Here is an 18043-nt window from a genome sequence, read left to right on the forward strand (position 1 = left end):
ATATAAAAATGGCAAAAAAATATTTTTTAAGTAAAAGCTCATATCAGTTCTATGAAGCACAGTTTAAGTTTTGGTTAGTCTTCTTTTAATAACTATTTTACTCTATTTCAGCAAATATATCCAAATATATCATTATTGTCTTTGATGATATTTTCAAGTTGTCCAGGTACTCCCTTCCAGTTCAAGAAAAATTCCAGTTTTTCCTCAAATGAGATGTCCTATGTTACAGAACTTTTAAATCTCATCAGCCACCTATAATGATCTCATCAGCTGGGCACCTGGGTGGCTCAGTGGGTTAAAGCCTCTGCCTTCTGCTCGGGTCCTGATCCCAGGGTCCTGGGATTGAGCCCCACATCAGGCTCTCTGCTCCGTGGGGAGCCTCCTTCCTCCTCTCTCTCTGCCTGCCTCTCTGTCAAATAAATAAATAAAATAATTTTTTAAAAAATCTCATCAGCCACCTATAATATTTGTAAATGTTTAACTGTTTTCTAGGCCTGTTGTATTCTCCCATGTCATTGTAATTACATATTTTATCCATGATGGAACACACTGTTCTGGACAGTTTCTCTTAGTTGCTTTATTACTGCTCTTCACATCCTCCAGAAATATGTTGGGTTTATCTGTAGTATTCACTGGTTTAGAACTTGTCTTTCATTGTCGGAGCTAATTACTTCTCTGCGATCCTGGTTTTTGCTTGCATTATTTCTCAAAAATATTGAGTCAATGTTCAGGTCAATGTTCAGTAATTATTTTAGGCATCATGTTTTCCATCTTTTTCCATCTCTTTGATGTTGCAATACTCACTTGTACACAGAGCATGGAATTTTGAACATGCTTCTTTGTTTGGGAACTTAGAATTCTTGAATTCTGCTATTTTCTCTTTTTAGCTGACACATTTTTTTTTAATTGATGCTATGATGCTATTTCCTCCACTGTACCACCTTTCTAGAATGTCGTGTGCCACTTAATACAGTGATTTCTTTTTATAGTCATGCTTGATTTTTTCTTGTTAACCTCTTATGATGATCATTGCACAATGTATTAAAATAGATCAACACATCATTTTAAAAGTATTTTCTAGTCCTCCAACAGGATTTGCCTGGTGCTTCAGGTTTGAACACTAAATGATAATGGCCAAAAACAGAAGATAATTCACATTCATAGATCTCTGCAAGTAGAATTTCCAAGTAAATGAGAGACAATCTTTTTCAACCTACCAACTTTTCTTAGCTAGAGCACAGTATAGTTGTCACCCCCTTACCTTGATGCTGGGAGTTGTAGTTACTGGACATTCCCGAACCAGGTAGAGCTCAGCCTTGAAGCCTACCGATGCTGCAGCTTCAAACCTCAGTTACCTGGCCACGTAAGCAGGAAGGCTGCAATTTCCTTTCTTACCAACTGTCTTTCTTCTCAAACTACAGAGAACAGGTAGGGCAAATATAAAATACAGACCCTGCTCTAGAGGTTAAAATGGGCCAGTACTATGGTCCAATTTGTTTTGAAATGTTTTTTCTCTCACAAAGAGACCTCCTGCGTCTTTCTCCTTCAAGCAAAGAAAGCGACAAATCTGCCCCAGACCACTGTGCCCTTCCACATGGTCCTTCCCAAAGCAATGCAAGCTCCTTTGACCATCATCTCTCTTTTACAGGCTTTTCTTTATATTTGCATAACTTTGAAGTGTCTGTCTGCATAATAAACAGCTTGGAGGCTGTATCGGAGTTTCCATCTCTCACCCAATAAAATCTTCTAATTTTGAAATAATGAAATATGAGATATTAGGGAGATTATACTCTGTAATCCTACCCCTAGCTTTCTTTAAAATTCAGGGGGTCTAGGAAACCAGATACAATTTCTCATAGTCCTCAAGACCTAGTGCTCTGCATCACTGCACCAACATGCTTTCCACCCCGATTCCACCAACGTTTGTTGAGTAATTTCTCTGTATGTGGCTCTGTCTGGGATACAGCTATGAAAAACCAAGACAAAAACTCCTCCACTCATCCAGTGATGGAAGGAACACCTACCCTAAACAAGATGATTGAGTTAAATATTTACGATAGACAGTTAAAAGTGTTAGGGGAAAAAACTAAGGAGGAAAGGGAGATGGGGAGGTGATGTGGCCATGGCTCTGAGGCGTCACTCAAAGCCTTAAGGAAGGAAAGAGAGTTGCAGGTAAAGCGAACAGCAAACTCGGGCCTTGAGAGAGAGCAAGGGGCCTAGAAATAAGAACCCAGCATCTATAGCACTTAGATCTCCCATGGCTAATATTTTCCTCAAATCAAGAAAAATATGATATAAAGCTAAAGTATAAGAGTTCATATTTTCTTAAGCTTTCCTGACCCTTATTGTATCTGGTATCACTGAGCTGTCTTAAGAACTTCTGAGCACACAGAGGGCCTTAAAAGCTTTCTTCCACTTTACCTGCAGCTTAGGCCAGTTATTCTAAAAGCAACCATTTTAGATCTACTTCTTCTGAATGTGTAGACCATAATAAAACACTTTTTGGATCTATTTGGGTTTTCTTAGCCCCCCCCCTCCACCTCCTGCTGTGATCTTAATTGCTCAGAGGTGACATCTCACTGACAGCTGCAAGGCCGCAGACCCCATGCCAATCTCGCCAAAATGAAATCATTCAGCACCCTGAGGGTATCTTGGCCTTCTGGATTCTTCAGTTCAGGCTGAGAAATGCGTGCCCTACTTGGACGACCTGAACCACAGGGAAAGAAGCTAACCTAAAGGAGTTTCTATTGCTCTCTTTCTACACTTCTGAAGTTGCCTTGGCACCAAGAAGGGCAGGCAGATCCTGCCCCCTGACTACTGAGCCTGAAAATTCTGTGAGATGAAACAGCACTAAGGGACAGGGGACTTAGAGTCACAGTACAACAAAGTGGAGGTGTACATGCAAAGTTCAGCATGCAAATGAGCCCAACTGGATGGGTGGAATCCACAACAAATTTGTGAGCTTAAATACTTTAGGAAAGAGTCAATTCTCAGATCTAGACAGTTGCTGACATGTGTCAAGAAACGCTTAATGGTGCCAAATTGGATTTTTAAAGAAAAGACAGAAATCCAAGTATTTTGTATGAAATTTCCTGACCCTTGAATGTTGGCAACTAGTAATTCAAAAAAGAAAAAAAAAAATGCAGAAGAATAATCTTTGATCTCATCAATCATTTCCTATTTCATGGTGTTCATGGTCAACTGAAATTCAAAAACAAGAGGAGTAAGGATAGCAAATAATTTCTAAATTGCATGCCAACTCTGATTTATTAGTTATGGTTACCCTGAGCATTGTGTTTAGGATTCAGAGGCTAGTTCTGGGTCAGCTGAAAAAGTACCGTGTTGCATTATTAGTTCTGAATGATGGCACGTAACACATGTATTGGCCATTCTTCAGGCACACTCTCCCCGTGACGGTTATGATTGGTGATAGAATAAATGTTTTCAGCTACTCTTACTTCTTTAACTCTTCAATTTGGTGTTTTTCTCTCAAGTTCTCCAGAACCTGGGAAAATAGAGTGCTGTTTTTCAATAAACACGAGAGCCCTGCCAACAATCAGGTGTCTTTGCTTGTAATTCATGATGCACAAATCAAGCTAACACATTCAGCACTAAGATGAAGGGGAGATAATCAATTTGATTTATCATTCAAATACCTATGATATAATTTATTCAGAGTTCTGGTGATGTAAAACTATCAGAGCAGAATTTTACTACCGTAGACCAATCAGGTGTCAGATCATCAAATATTTTAATCTGTGCTGATAATCTAGCTATTCAGTTTATTAGCAAAATAAATTAGCTATTAAACTATTTACCAAAATGAGTTGTTCTTTAGAATTAGAAGGTACTTTAATATAAAGTCTAGATATTTTTATTTTAAAGTGAAACAAATAAAATCCAACACTGGAAAACAACCCAAAAACAATTACTTTTTGGTGTTTTAATTCTTGACTGGGAGAACGAAACCAACAAAGTAATTGAAAAATATTATCCTCCATGAGGTAAGGGCATTCAAGTGTCTAGAAATATATTTTAAAACACACATCCATTTATTTTTAACTCCAGAAGGAATTTCTTTCTAGAAAAATAGTAGCAAATCTATCATATTGGTTCTTTCTGTTAATTCACTCGGTTTTCCTTCGAATAAATCCTCTACCAAAATTCTATTCAAAATAAGGAAAGGTCCACAAATTCCATTTCCAATAGTAGCTAACTCAGTACTAACATAAACTCTTAGAGAAAATTGGGTAGCTGGTAATGGCCTATATGATGAAGGAGTTTGATATAACAAATCCTCTTCCTAACCCCCAAATTTCTTTCCCATTAACATGCTGTCAAGGCCTCAAATTCATTGATCACAATCTTTCTGAATATATTTTAACAACTTCTTATTACAATATCATTAAATGTGGAGTATTAGAATTTTAAAAGTTTCGTGTTTTTGAGACTGTAAGGAAAAATTTGCATTTCCTTAGAAAACTATGCGTTGTCTATAGCATGCTCTTTCACTTACTTGATTCTGACTCTATAGGAGATTTATCTCCAATTCTATAAGCTGCAGGCAGCTGATAGCACTGCAAAATATTTCTTGTCTGTAGACATGCAAGTAAACTTTGACGGATGGAGAGACCCACACTCCTACCTATGGAAAGACACAGTCTGTTTCCATTGGTATATTCATTTCAATAGTTCTCATCTAGAAATATATCTGTTCTTTTGGATTCTTCTCTGAATTGCTTATAACATCTGTTTTATCACTGATCAATGAGTTAGTTCAGATAGCTAATCAATGTTTCTTTTATATGAGTTGTGATTTTCCCTATTTTTGAAAATTATCTTTTAGTAGTTTACTTATTAGATCAATGTAAATACAATTCTTAATAAGTAATATCAATATCTATCCACATTTATAAAAAATTAAGCCTCCAATTCTGATTAATGAGGGTTTTTTGTGATTTTATTTATCCTATCAGAACTTCCATTGAAAAATCTGTTTCTGAAGAGTTTATTTTGCAACTGGGCAGATTTCCACTCTTTTTTATACTTCAAATCTTATTTCACTTCATGGTTTAGACAAAGCAACAAAGAATATAAACAATTTGTAGGGGGGAAACTATGCAACAATTATTGAGAGTTGCTCTATTGTAGTTTTATTCATTGTTATAGGCTAGCTGTGGACCCTCCCCCTCACCCCAATTAATACATTGAATTTCCAATCCCTAACACTTAAGAACGTAACTGTATTTAGAGTTGAGTTCTTTAAAGAAGGGATTCAATTAAATGAAACCATTATGGTGGGGCCCTAATCCAATAACTAATATCACTATGAGAAGAAACATCAGAGGTACAACGCATGCGCAGAGAGACAATCATGTGAAGACGCAGAAAAGACAGTGCTCATCTGCAAGCCAAAGAGAGAGGCCTGTAAAAATCCTTTACTTATGGCCCTTAGAGGGAACCAACCCTGAGAGCACCATGATATGGATCTCCAGCCAGGACTGTGAAAAATACATTTCTATTGTTTAAGCCATCCAGTGTGCAGTATTTCATTATGGTAGTCCTAGTATACTAACAGATTCATATATCAGGCCAAGGGATCTGGTGTGTGCCTCACTATTGAAGATCTCTTTTTAAACGCCATCCAAGAACAAATTCACCTCTATGATATTGACCATCCCATGCAAAGTTAGTCAGTCAAAGCTCATACTCTAAATCCTCGAAGAGTTTCTCCCATGTAACATCAATGTTAACAGGGTCACATGACCAGTGTCCCAAGCTGCTTTGGTAAACGTGCCGTCCAATTCAGCTGAACCTTCAGTCTCTTCAACATCAGCCCTCTACTCTCATTCGGTTCCAGATGATGGAGAAATCCATGGTGTGGTGAAGGAAGTGGGTTGAAATGATGTATGAGTGAAAGTAGAGGTGAAGACCATCAATTGACTAGCCACAGAGCAATCAAAATTCCCCAGAATAAAGAGGAGGAGAGGAAGACCTAGAGCCAGAGGCCAGAATACTTTCATGAATGTGGGAGAATAACTTGAAGGTTGAGATTAGCAAGATGATAGCACTCCTGCCCTAAAAGTACTATAGTCATGAAGGAGACATACCAGCAAACAGATAACTAAAACATATGATCTGCACAAGATCAAAGCATGCTAAGGGAGCCCATAAGAGATATATGCATTCCAGTCTGGGTCAGTGCAGAGCATAAAGAAAGGTAGGAGTAAGGGAGACCTGAAGAGTGTTTATTCAGCAGGATCCAAAGAGAAGCACCAAATGTGGCCAAGATGAACTTTCCAGTCGCTGGATAAGTACCTCTGTAAGTGGAGAAGAGATGATTGATCAGGTCCATCATAAACTAATGAAATCTTTCCTGGTGCTCACTAATCAATACTCTTGATTATCAGTTTATCTCTCTGAGTACCCTAATTCCAGCACAGGAACACCCCAGACAGAGAATGCATGCATTCCAGCAACTAGAATTGAATCTCTCACACTAAATCGCTTAGGTCTCTTGTGAGTAGATTCCCATGAATCATCTTCCCTAGGCTTTTTGGCTCAGAAAAACTGACACGGCTGAGGGCCAGACCGGGTGCCTTGCTAAATTCACCAAAGGTAATATCTCCCATGAGGCTTCTTGAAAAACTTGTAGCATTCTCCTGGAAGGACCCTAACCTTCTCTGTAGCCCCTTTGCAGTTTTTAACAGTGGGCATTGCAAGTATGAATTGGATGTCACCAATCAGTCCTGTGGAAACATAAACTCGTTTTATTCTTATGACTACACATACTTTTCTTTGACAAGCCCTGTTGCTGCTCAGTACCAGAAAAACTGAATTTGGTTCAGTCAGAAAACTTAACCCAAACTGTAAATTTTCTAGTTGCTTCTGATTTAAAATTGAGATCTCTCAGGTAAATATTCAATCAGATGCAACTATAATTATGAATGATCATTGTCCAGTTCATTGTTCTCTCTCTGCCTATAATCCTCCTCCTCTGCTATGGACTGCATGTCTGTGTCCCCCCAAATTCATCTGTTAAAATTCTCACCTGAAAATGACAGTATTAGAAGGTAGGTCTTTGGGATACTATTAGGTCCTGAGGGTAGAGCATTGTGAATGGGATTAGTGCTCTTATAAAAGAGATGCCCCCCCGCCAACCAGAGCTCCCTAGAACCTTCCCCTTTATGAGCATACAGTGAAAGGTTGACCATTTATGACCCACAAAGCAGGCCCTCACCAGACACAGATCTGACCATAACCATGTGGGCACCCTGACTTCAGGCTTCCAGCTTCCATACCATAAAAAATAAATGTGTGTTGTTTGTAAACCACCCAGTCTATGGCATGTGGTTATAATAGCCAAATAGACTGAGGCAGTGTTTATTCATCTAACTCTCAGGAACCTGTAAGGGGCTCCTGGTCTATCAACCCTGTGGTGTAATACCTAAAATTAAGACCCAATATTACATGCTCCTTTACCATATGATAAAATTGGAAGGGCCTCAAACCACCTAATCCCCAAATTCTCCTCCTTACTCTGCTCCATGTATAAGGCCCCCTAGCTGAAAACCCGCCTTACCAAGGGGACTAGGCACAGCAGCTGCTTATCCCCGAGCAGTGGATTTCTGTTCCCTGCCCACCCCCCAGAAGTATTCATAGCCAATCACATCCTCCCACAGGAACCAGGGTCCCCTCCTTCTCTTGATACTACAAGAGTTAGCTCCCACCACCCCTGATTATTTCCTCTAGTCCTAGTGCCGCCAATGCAGCTTTGCGAGACAGGCTGTATCCTCCTTCCCTGGGCTGTGAGTGTAACTAATTAGCTACGGGCATTTCAGCTGTCCAGTGTCAGGTATCCTGTGTTTGACTGTCCCTATAACTCTAAAGCAGGAATCCTCTTACCAACAGGACCAATAAGAGATTAAAACACCCAGCAGCAGCAGCAGCAACAGCAGCCAAGGAGGAAAGGAGATTCGGTTACATGACTGACTGCACTTTGTACTGGGACCTTTCTTTAGCACGATATGGCTGTTAAGTCCTTACTTCGTCTGCTCACTGACACCAGAGTTTCAATACTCCGGCTTCTTTGGAGTGGTCCTTTAGATGGTCTACAGCAGCTCTGAAAGAAAGGCCTTAGGGCAGCTTCCTGGTTGGGCAATACCCAATGAGTGGTCTATACCACGGTCTTAGTATATAAGGCGTTGTCCACCCTGGGAATCTTCTTGTTGCAGCATTAGCTGGGTAGCCCGCCAAGATCTCAGCTACCTTCCCTAGCTGACCCCAAACCAACAGGAAACCTCCAAATTTGCCCAGCCTGAATTTGGCTCCAGAGGAAGCTAAAGGTGATTTCTGTTTCTCTTAATTCACATTGCTGTCTTATCAGGACCCTTCTCGCTCTAAAAGCAACAGAAGGTCCTGTAGATTCTGTTACTCAGAAAACTTTAGAAATGGTATGCCAATTCTTTACTTATTTGCCTTCAGCTGCAAACTTAAAAATGAGGATTTAGAATATGTTCCCCATGTACAGACGTGTGGTCAGAATAAATCTGTGCTCAAATGCCCTCTTTTTCTCCTTTGCATTCCCTCTTGCAGCTTTCCTTCCCTACAAAACTTCCCAGTGAGTGGTTCTGTGCTCACTTTCTTTACTTCCCCCCTCACATTCACCCTTTGTTGCAGTTTGATTCCAATCCCTGAAACTCCTCTCTGTAAACTCACATTTATCTTCAAATTGTCAAATTCAATGATAGTTTATGTCTTCGTCTTATTTGACCTCATGGTGGCATTTGACACCGTGCCCACTCCCTCCTTAAAACTCACCTTAGCATAAGTGATACCACCCATATCTACTTGTCCACCTCCTTCTCTGACCATTTTTCATCTCTTGCATGCAGGATCTCATCATCCAATGATGCCTCAGCGATGCTGCCATCACTGTTCAGAGCCTGATTCTTTGTTCTGTGCTCTTCCAACCACATATGTCCTCACCGATTGGCCATGTTTAAGTCTCTGCTTTCCTTCAGTGACCACTTATGACCCAGTGCCTCTGACTCTTTGTTTTCAGCTCAGACATCACTGCTGGGCTTTGGACCCACAAATTCTGTTCTGTATTTGGCATTTCTACCTGAACATTGCCTACTCACTCCATATTCAACCTGAATTAAGATCCCTAGTCCCTCTGTATTCTCCTAGTTGAAAGCATAATCGTTCAAACAGTGACTTAGCATTTCAGGCATTCGAGACTCTGTCCCTTCTGTCTTCATCTTCTGAGAGTTTGATTTCCTTCCTACATATATCTTGAGCTATCTTCTTCTCCTCGTGCACTGCCAATTTCAGGCCCTTGTCTTTTTTTTTTTTTTTTTTTGCCTGATTATTGCTCTCTCAGCCTCTAGATTACACAAACCCTTTTTTCCTTCCCAAGCACAAGAGTGATTTTCTAAAACTGTCAATCTGTTCATGGGAGGTCATTTTCCTGCTTAAAGCCCTTCAGGCTCCCATGACTTTCAGGATGAAGGTCAAATCCCTCAGTCTACCACACAAGACCCATCATGATCCAATGGAGAGAGTTTAATACTCTGGCATCTACTTCGTTAGAGGTGAGAACGCAGACACGTTACTTAACCTTCCTATGCCTCAGTTTCCTCCATGAGAATAGAGCTAGAAGATTATTGGGAGAATTGAGTGAGTTGAGACATATGAAGTACTTAAGGCAGTGCCCAGCACATAATAGGCAACTCGGTTTTTTGCAGGTATTATTACTACCACCTTTCTAAGCTTTTTCTTCCTTTCTCTTTGGCCATACTGGTCTACTTGACATTTGTGAAAACAGCTTGTGATTTTATTGTTTTAGCTTCCTCACGGTGCTGTTGCCTTTGCTTAGAATGCCTTATCCTCCATCCTTTATCTAGCTAACACACACTCGGTTTAAAAACCGTTCTCATGTCCTTTCTTCCAGGAAGACTTCCTTAATGCTTCCACTTCAATCTCATTTAATTTGCACTGTGCTTTCATAGCCCTTCCTAGATACATTTATCCCAGCACTCAGTACCCTGCATTAGACTTGATTAAGTGTCTGTCTCCTGTGTAAGACTGTGTGATTCTTAATGATAGGATACAACTTTCTGGCAGCAGTTCCAAGAATAACGTGTTACACTGTTGAGCTGGGGTTCAATAAATGATTGCTGGGTGAATTAAAAAAACAAACTTCTTTTCATCTGGTGCTCAGAGACACCAGGCCAACTTTGCTTCCCAAAAAACCTTCAAAATTATTCTTATCTCATTCCTTCCTCTATTAAAAATCCCAATTTCTGGGGCGCCTGGGTGGCTCAGTGGGTTAAAGCCTCTGCTTTAGGCTCAGGTCATGATCCCGGCATCGGGCTCCCTGCTCCAAGAGGAGCCTGCTTTCCTTCCTCTCTCTCTGCCTGCCTCTCTGCCTACTTGTGATCTTTGTCTGTCAAATAAATTAAAAAAAAAATCCCAATTTCTAAGCAGTGCTATTAGCTCACTATCAATGATGAAACTGAGCAAGTCAACTGATAATTATAGTTCAGTATATATCTAAAGGATATTTGTATTTTCAAATACAGCACTTGTTAAGACAATGAAATGAACTTTTACTGATGAGACTTAAAGAAGTATAGCAGTAGGAAGAAGTGTAGCATGATAAAGTTGGGAGGACAAATTACTAAGATTTCTTAGCAATCTTCAAGTAACATTAAGTGGGCGTCCAGCATCTATATGTAAGGAAAACTGAGGGCTATGGTATGAGGCATTCAACCAGGAAAGCATCAATAAACTTTATAATTACTCTAGCTGCTGAGATACTTGAGTAATATCAGTAATAAAAAAACAACACGACCATAGAAAGGAAAAAAATCTTGATATATGCTATAACATGCTAAGTGGAAAAAAGCCAGATACAAAAGGTCATATAATATATAATTCTATTTATATGAAGTGTCCAGAATAGGCAAAACCACAGCTACAGAAAGTAGATTAATGGTGGCCAGTAGCCAGAAAAATAGAAAGTGACTTCTAATGAATACAGGTTTCTTTTGGGGCTGATAAAAATGTAGTGATGATGGGGGCACAACCTTGTGAATATACTAAAAGCCACTGATTGTACCACTTTGGATGGGTCAATTTTACAGTATGTGAATTATACTGCAATAAAAATCTGTAAGAAAAAAAGTGATATACCAAAAATTATTACCAACAGGAAAAAATAGTGTGAGTTATTTATCATTGCTATTAGAGGGTCCACAAATAAAATCACATTTTCTAAATATGACGGATTATGTAGCCAGCCATTTTAATAGCTTATATAAAGCATTTTTACATTTCTCTTCCTCCAGTTTCCCAGAAGTCTTCTGTTATATTGTAACCATTCGTTCACAGACTCTAAAAACTCTAATTGTCAGTTAGTTGGTGTTTTTATTTCTGCTTTAAACTTCAATTTTCTTTAAATAATTTCTATTAGTTTATAATGCTCAATTTAGCTCATTCAATAAAAATTAAAACCTGCAGTATTTTAAGTAAAATTCAAAGGTTCCTTTTGACCACTAGTTTCACTTTTAAGATAGACATTTTAACTACTCACTCTGATGCTATGATATGCTGTAATTAATAACATTTTATATTTCTCTTTATTTTCACAGTAACATAATTGATTATTATTGTGCACTATAAATGTCAATTGTACCAAGGCATATATTGAAACATTCTTTACGTAACACAAAAGATACATTGATGCTTTGCTGGTAATCACCAACCACTTAGATAATGCAAAGTTGAAAGAGCACTAAATCAAATATTTGTTAAATGTCCACTACATAAAGCTATGGCTCTCAACATTTTTTGTGCTTGAGGGGAATACTTTGAAAGCCAGCTATTTTAAGCAACACACTTGAAGAGATTAAACATATCCCACAAATTATACTGCAATCCCAAAATATAATGTCTCATAGTATCTATAAAAGTGTACAGTCATTATCACCTTATACCAATAGGATGGTAGTCATCAAAAGAATAAAAAAACAAGTGTTGGCAAGGATGTGGAAAAAAGGAAATCCTTGTGCACTCTTTGTGGGAATGTAAATTGGGGCACGGTGCTATGGAAAACAGTATAGAGCTTTCCCCCCCCCAACAAAAAGAAAGAAAGAAAGAAAGAAAGAAAGAAAGAAAAAGAAAAGAATTACCATGTGACCCAGCAATTCCATTTCTAGGCATATCTCTGAAGGAAATGAAATTATTATCTCAAATAGATATTCATACCCCATATTCATTACAGAATTATTTACAATAGCTAAGACATGGAAACACCTAAATGTCCAACAATGGGCAAATGGATAAAGAAAATTATATACAGTATAATATATAATATACACAGTATAATATATAATACATAACATACAGTATAATATATAATATATATATAATACACACGCAAAGGAATATTACTCTGCCATAAATTAGAAAGAAATATTGACACTTGTGACAACATGGATGGAACTTGAGGGCACGATGCTAAATGAAGTAAGTCAGAGAAAGACAAATACTGTATGACCTCATTTTTATGTGGAATCTAAGAAAACTGAATTCAGAGATATAGAAAACACATTAGGGGGTGCCAAAGTTGGGGCTTGTGGGGGTGAGAGGGTGTAAAAATGGGTGAAGAGGATCAAAAGGTACAAACTTCCCATTTTAAGACAAATTAATCCTATGGATGTACAGATTGCATGGTGTCTATACTTAACAATACTGTATTGTATATTTGAAAGATATTGAGAGTAGGTCTTAAAACTTCTTATCACAAGGGAAAAAACTGTAACTATGTGACATGAATGTTGACTAAAATTATTGTGGCAACCATGTCACAATATGTACATTATCAAATCCTTACTTGTACACTTAAAACTAACACTAAACTAATAGGCGTACAAACAGTAACTTCAGTGCACCTAAAACTATTAAGATAATTATATCTCAGTAAACCTGGGAGGAAGTATATAGTCATCACAGCGTTCAGAATAACAATGTTCATATTTCTACCTACTGTTCATGGCAAAACGTCAGCTTTTTTTTAGCATGCGCCTCTAAACTCCTCCAGCCTCTCTACCCCCTTCCCCACGTCCAAGCCCTCTTGTACCTCTTTAGCTGTTCACAGCAGCCCCCCATCTCCCAGTACCAAAATCATAATTCTATGATTATACAAAAATATTATACATTTATTATTTATTATAAATTAGCACTCACGATTTTGGAAGCCAAGGAGTCCCAAGATCTGTAGTCCGCAAGCTTGGGGTCCCAGGAGAGCTGATGGGGAATTCCGATGCGAAAGCCACTCAAGACCCAGGCAGAGCCAGCACTTCAGCTGGGAGTCCCAAAGCAGGAGAAGCCCAACGTCCCGACTCAGGACAGTCCGGCAGGGGGAGCCCCACCTACTCTCAGGCAGGTCAGCCTTTCCGTCGCCTTCGCGCCTTTAACTGATTAGATAAGGGCCATCCCCAAGGGAGAGCAATCTGCTTTCCTCAGTCTACGCCCCCAATGTTCATCTCGGCCAAAAACACCTCACAAACACACCCAGAATACCATTGGACCCAATACTGGGCGCCACGGAACTCCATGGACACGCAGAATCCACCACAGCTTCTCAAGCGGAGGGAACGTCCCACAACGAGTTGGTCACCAAACTGATGGCAGAGCTGACGAAGCAAATACGGAAAGAGGCGTTCACCGGAGGCGGCAAGAACAAAGGGGGATCTCTTGTCCCACAGAAACCACGCCCCTGTGGCGCTGAGGCTTCTGGGAGCTGCTGCGGCCTCCGCGGCTCTTCCGCTCTGCTGCTTCCACCCAGCGCGGCCTCCGCGGCTCTTCCGCTCTGCTGCTTCCACCCAGCGCGGCCTCCGCGGCTCTTCCGCTCTGCTGCTTCCACCCAGCGCGGCCTCCGCGGCTCTTCCGCTCTGCTGCTTCCACCCAGCAGAGAGCCCGGCGCCTGCATTCCCACTGAAACCGCGGGAGCACGGAGGCCGGGAGATGCCTGTCGTTGCCCGTCGTTGCCCGTCGTTGCTCTGCGGCTGAAGCCAGCGCCCACACGTGCTCTGTTGCTGAAAGCACTGCCTGCTTACTGCCGCTTCTCTACACGAGTGCTGCCACAAGCAGGGAAAAAAGGACTTCTTCCCCCTTCCGCCCTTCGTCCATTCTCCCACCCAATGCCTCGGGTGGGCCATGGGCAGGACTTTCGTATAAGCTCTAAGGCAAGAGAATCTGGGAAATATCGTTTGCCGTCTTTGGATCCCCTGCGATTCAAAGGAGTTAGGAATGGAGCAGAGAGCCAACAGCCACATAACCAGAACAGCCCCTATGATTACTTTCTTTTTTTCATATAATTTGTCCCTCATGGAGAACCAGCTTTACTCTTTTTGTTCCCCAAATCTCACTAAAAGCAAGCTGTTGTGTGCAGCACACTTTTTGGAAGGTTTTGTGTAATTTACATAATAACAGGGGAGAAAAATCTCAAAATTAGGTACTAATTGTGACTGTTCCCACAAACCAAGGGGGAAAATACATGTAAACACTTTCATAGGGGCTCTCTCCTGGTCACACTCCAGGTTCCAGCCTTGTTTGTTTTCCCATGCACAAAGTCTATCCAGCTCTGTTTCCGGCAGCCCATCTCCTCTTCCCCAGATTACATCCCATACTCTTTGCCTCTGTCTCCCAGTTCACTTCTACCTCCTGGAAGATTGTGGATCGGTCTTCACTTGACAGAGCAGTCCAGCTTCCTTGTTTTCTCATCCTTACCCATCAAAGTACTTTTAAAACTACAATATCCATCTATTCCAGAAATGAATTTTGCCAACTGCTCTAGATGGAAAAAGCAATTGCAGTCCACTTTTGTTTTAAATGGTCATTTCTTCTTTCAGTTATTCAAATGATCTTTCTTTGATGCAGTTTTCATACCGTCAAGCCTATTCTCATTTGCTGCAAATGATACCTTGCCTTTTACTGTAGGGTCCCAAGCATTCAACTATTTCATTACAGCAGACATTGATTGCTGTAACCATATGCATCCTTAGTTACACAGTAACGTAATTTTTACATGTTGTTGAAGATTTGGTGGCATACCAGTGAAAGTTGTCATCTGAAGTAGCAGATGACCACAAGCATGGTAGCAACTACTGTGAATAACACATTAGCGCTTACTTTCGAGAAATTTCCAATCCCTGTCAGGAAAATAAGACCTATATACAAAAACTATAAAATGAAGCAAAACACTTCGAGATCTGTGATTTAGAAAAAAGCAAAGAACCATGGGAGTTTGGAAATGGCTTTTGTAGGAAGTGGCCTCAGAGCTAAACCTTGGAGGATGGGTTTGGACAGATAGTGAGAAGGAAGGAAAGGCAAGTGCAGGTGGAAGGGGGCCATAAGAGGGGACTTGGAAGCACAAGAATGCAACCACCTCTGAGAAACTGTATGATTTGCAAGTATCTTCTCCCATTCAATAGTTTGCCATTACGTTTGGTTGATGGTTTCCTTCACTACACAATTTTTTTTTTTTTTTTTTGGTTTGAGGTAATTCCATTTGTTTATTTTAGCTTTTTTTGATCCTTGCCTGAGAAAACTTGTCCAAAAACCATTGCTAAGATCAATATTAAAGAACTAACTGCCAGTGTTTTCTTCCAGGCATTTTATGATTTGGTGGGAATGCAAATTAGTGTAACCACTATGGAAAATAGTGTGAAAGTTCCTCAAAAAAAATTAAAAATAGAACTACCATATGATCCAGCAATTCCACTTCTGGATATTTATCCAAAGAAAATGAAAATACCCATTCAAAAAGATAATATGCACCCCAATGTTCATTGCAGCATTACTTACAATAGCCAAAATATGAAAGAAACCTAAGTATCCATTGATAGATGAATGGATAAAGAAGATATGAGATCTATATATAATGGAATGTTACTTAGCCATAAAAATTAAATCTTGCCATTTTTGACCATATGGATGGATCTAGAGAGTTTTATGCTAAGTAAAAGAAGTCAGACAGAGAAAGATAAATGCTGATTTCACTTATGTGTGGAATTTAAAAAACAAAATGAGCTGGGACGCCTGGGTGGCTCAGTTGGTTAAGTAGCTGCCTTCGGCTCAGGTCATGATCCTGGCATTCTGGGATCATTCTGGGATCGAGTCCCACATCGGGCTCTTTGCTCGGCGGGGAGCCTACTTCTCCCTCTGCCTCTGCCTGCCATTCTGTCTGCCTGTGCTCGCTCTCTCTCCCTCTCTCTCTGATACATAAATAAAATTTAAAAAAAAAAAAACCTCTAAAAAACCAAATGAGCAAAACAGAAACAGACTAATAGGTTCAGGAAACAAACTGCTGATTACCAGATAGGGGCAGGTGACATAGAAGAAGGGGATTAAGAGATACAAACTTTCAGTTATAAAATAAATGTCATGAGGATATAATGTACGGAAGAGGGAATATAGTCAATAATATAATAACTTTGTATGGTGACGATAGTGGCTAGACTTGGGATCATTTTGTAATGTGTAAAAATACTGAATCACTATGATGCACATCTGAAGCAAACAGGATATTGCATGTTGATTATATTTCAACAAAAAAGGAGCTGTAAGTAGTTAACATAAGAAAGTCTTGAAATTCTAATTGATCTAAATGACTTTTATTCCTACCTTCATTTGTTTCTAGAGGGTTAACAATCTCTACCTTAGTGATAAGCCACAAATCTAGATGGATTGCTTTATTCTCATCTATCTCCTTCAGATTTAAGAGGTGGAAGATTAAACCCTTGTTCATATAGATGCAGACTATTTGCAAAATACCTGGGAATCCTCTGGAGGGGAAATAAGGGTGCTAAAGCAAACAGGGTTCACCTATGAATGTGGGTCAGGTTAAAGAGGAAAACCCCTGGGATACTTAAGATGCTTCATTTCTCCTTAGTGTTAGTAATTAGTTCATCTTAACTTTCTCGTTTTGGGACCTATAAATCATCCTTACCGTCTTTCATTAACTTCCGATCTTCCTAAAATTGATTAGGTGGACTCTGCTTTCTTCTGTGTTTCCAGCCTTATTTTTTTTAATTTGATAATTTGTTTGATATCATATCCTGATATCCATTTCTCATCTAACATGCTGTTTCCAAATAAAGCCTGAAACTCTAAAGCAGATTCATGACTGCTTTCCTCCTTTTAGTAGTTCTTAATGCTGGGAGGTATTACCCCCCACAGAAGGTATATGGAAATGGAAATGTATAGTCGTTTGTGTAGTCACAATGACTGCAGGGTAGCAATAGCATTTGGTGGGGGTGGGGAGCAGGGACAGGAATGCTAAAATTTCTACAACTTGGGGGATATTCTCACAGAATAGATTTCTCATCTAAGAAGCTAATAGTCCACTTGCTTCTTTTGATATCTTTTTTTTTGAAGATTTTATTTATTTATTTGACAGAAGAAAAATCACAAGTAGGCAGAGAGGCAGGCAGAGAGAAAGGGGGAAGCAAGCTCCCTGCTGAGCAGAGAGCCCAGTGCTATGCTGGGCTGGATTCCAGGACCCTGAGATCAAGACCTGAGCCAAAGGCAGAGGCTTAACCCACTGAGCCACCCAGGCACCCCGTGATGTCTTTATTTGTAAGTGTATACAGAACCCCAAGCACTTCAGCAGAATGGACCAAATTATTTCCCTTAGCAGTTTACCATCAAGCCTTGTGTGGTTTTTTGTTGTTGTTGTTGTTGTTGTTGCTTGTTTTTGATTTTTTTAATGAGGAGCTGAGAGGAGCTTGTTGATATAATAACAGATTTATTGTTCTAGTCCAGGAAGGCAGAAATTCTGACCTAGATCCCCAATAAATCACTCTCTGCTCAACATGCTGTTCCCTCCCATAAGGTAATAGGAATTATGCAAATTGTCTTTATCCATCATCACCCTGCCCCCTCCCTGCCTCCTTACCCCTTGAAGTCAGAGAAAGCATGATACACAGAAAGAACCATAACAAAATGGAGGCCAAAATAGCACTTAATAAAT

General features: G+C 39.8%; 1 long non-coding RNA gene across 2 annotated transcripts in view; it reads right to left on the bottom strand.

The window, feature by feature from the left end:
• LOC309848597 overlaps positions 1 to 17216 on the bottom strand; it is a 244896-nt gene extending 227680 nt beyond the window's left edge. For both annotated transcript variants that reach the window (XR_014303157.1, XR_014303158.1), the window contains exon 1: positions 17021 to 17216. This is a non-coding gene — a long non-coding RNA (uncharacterized lncRNA). The remainder of the gene's footprint in view (positions 1 to 17020) is intronic.
• Between the last annotated feature and the right edge of the window lie 827 nt (positions 17217 to 18043).

The sequence above is a fragment of the Mustela nivalis genome (assembly GCF_964662115.1).
Source record: "Mustela nivalis genome assembly, chromosome: 15".
NCBI classification, from domain to species: domain Eukaryota; kingdom Metazoa; phylum Chordata; class Mammalia; order Carnivora; family Mustelidae; genus Mustela; species Mustela nivalis.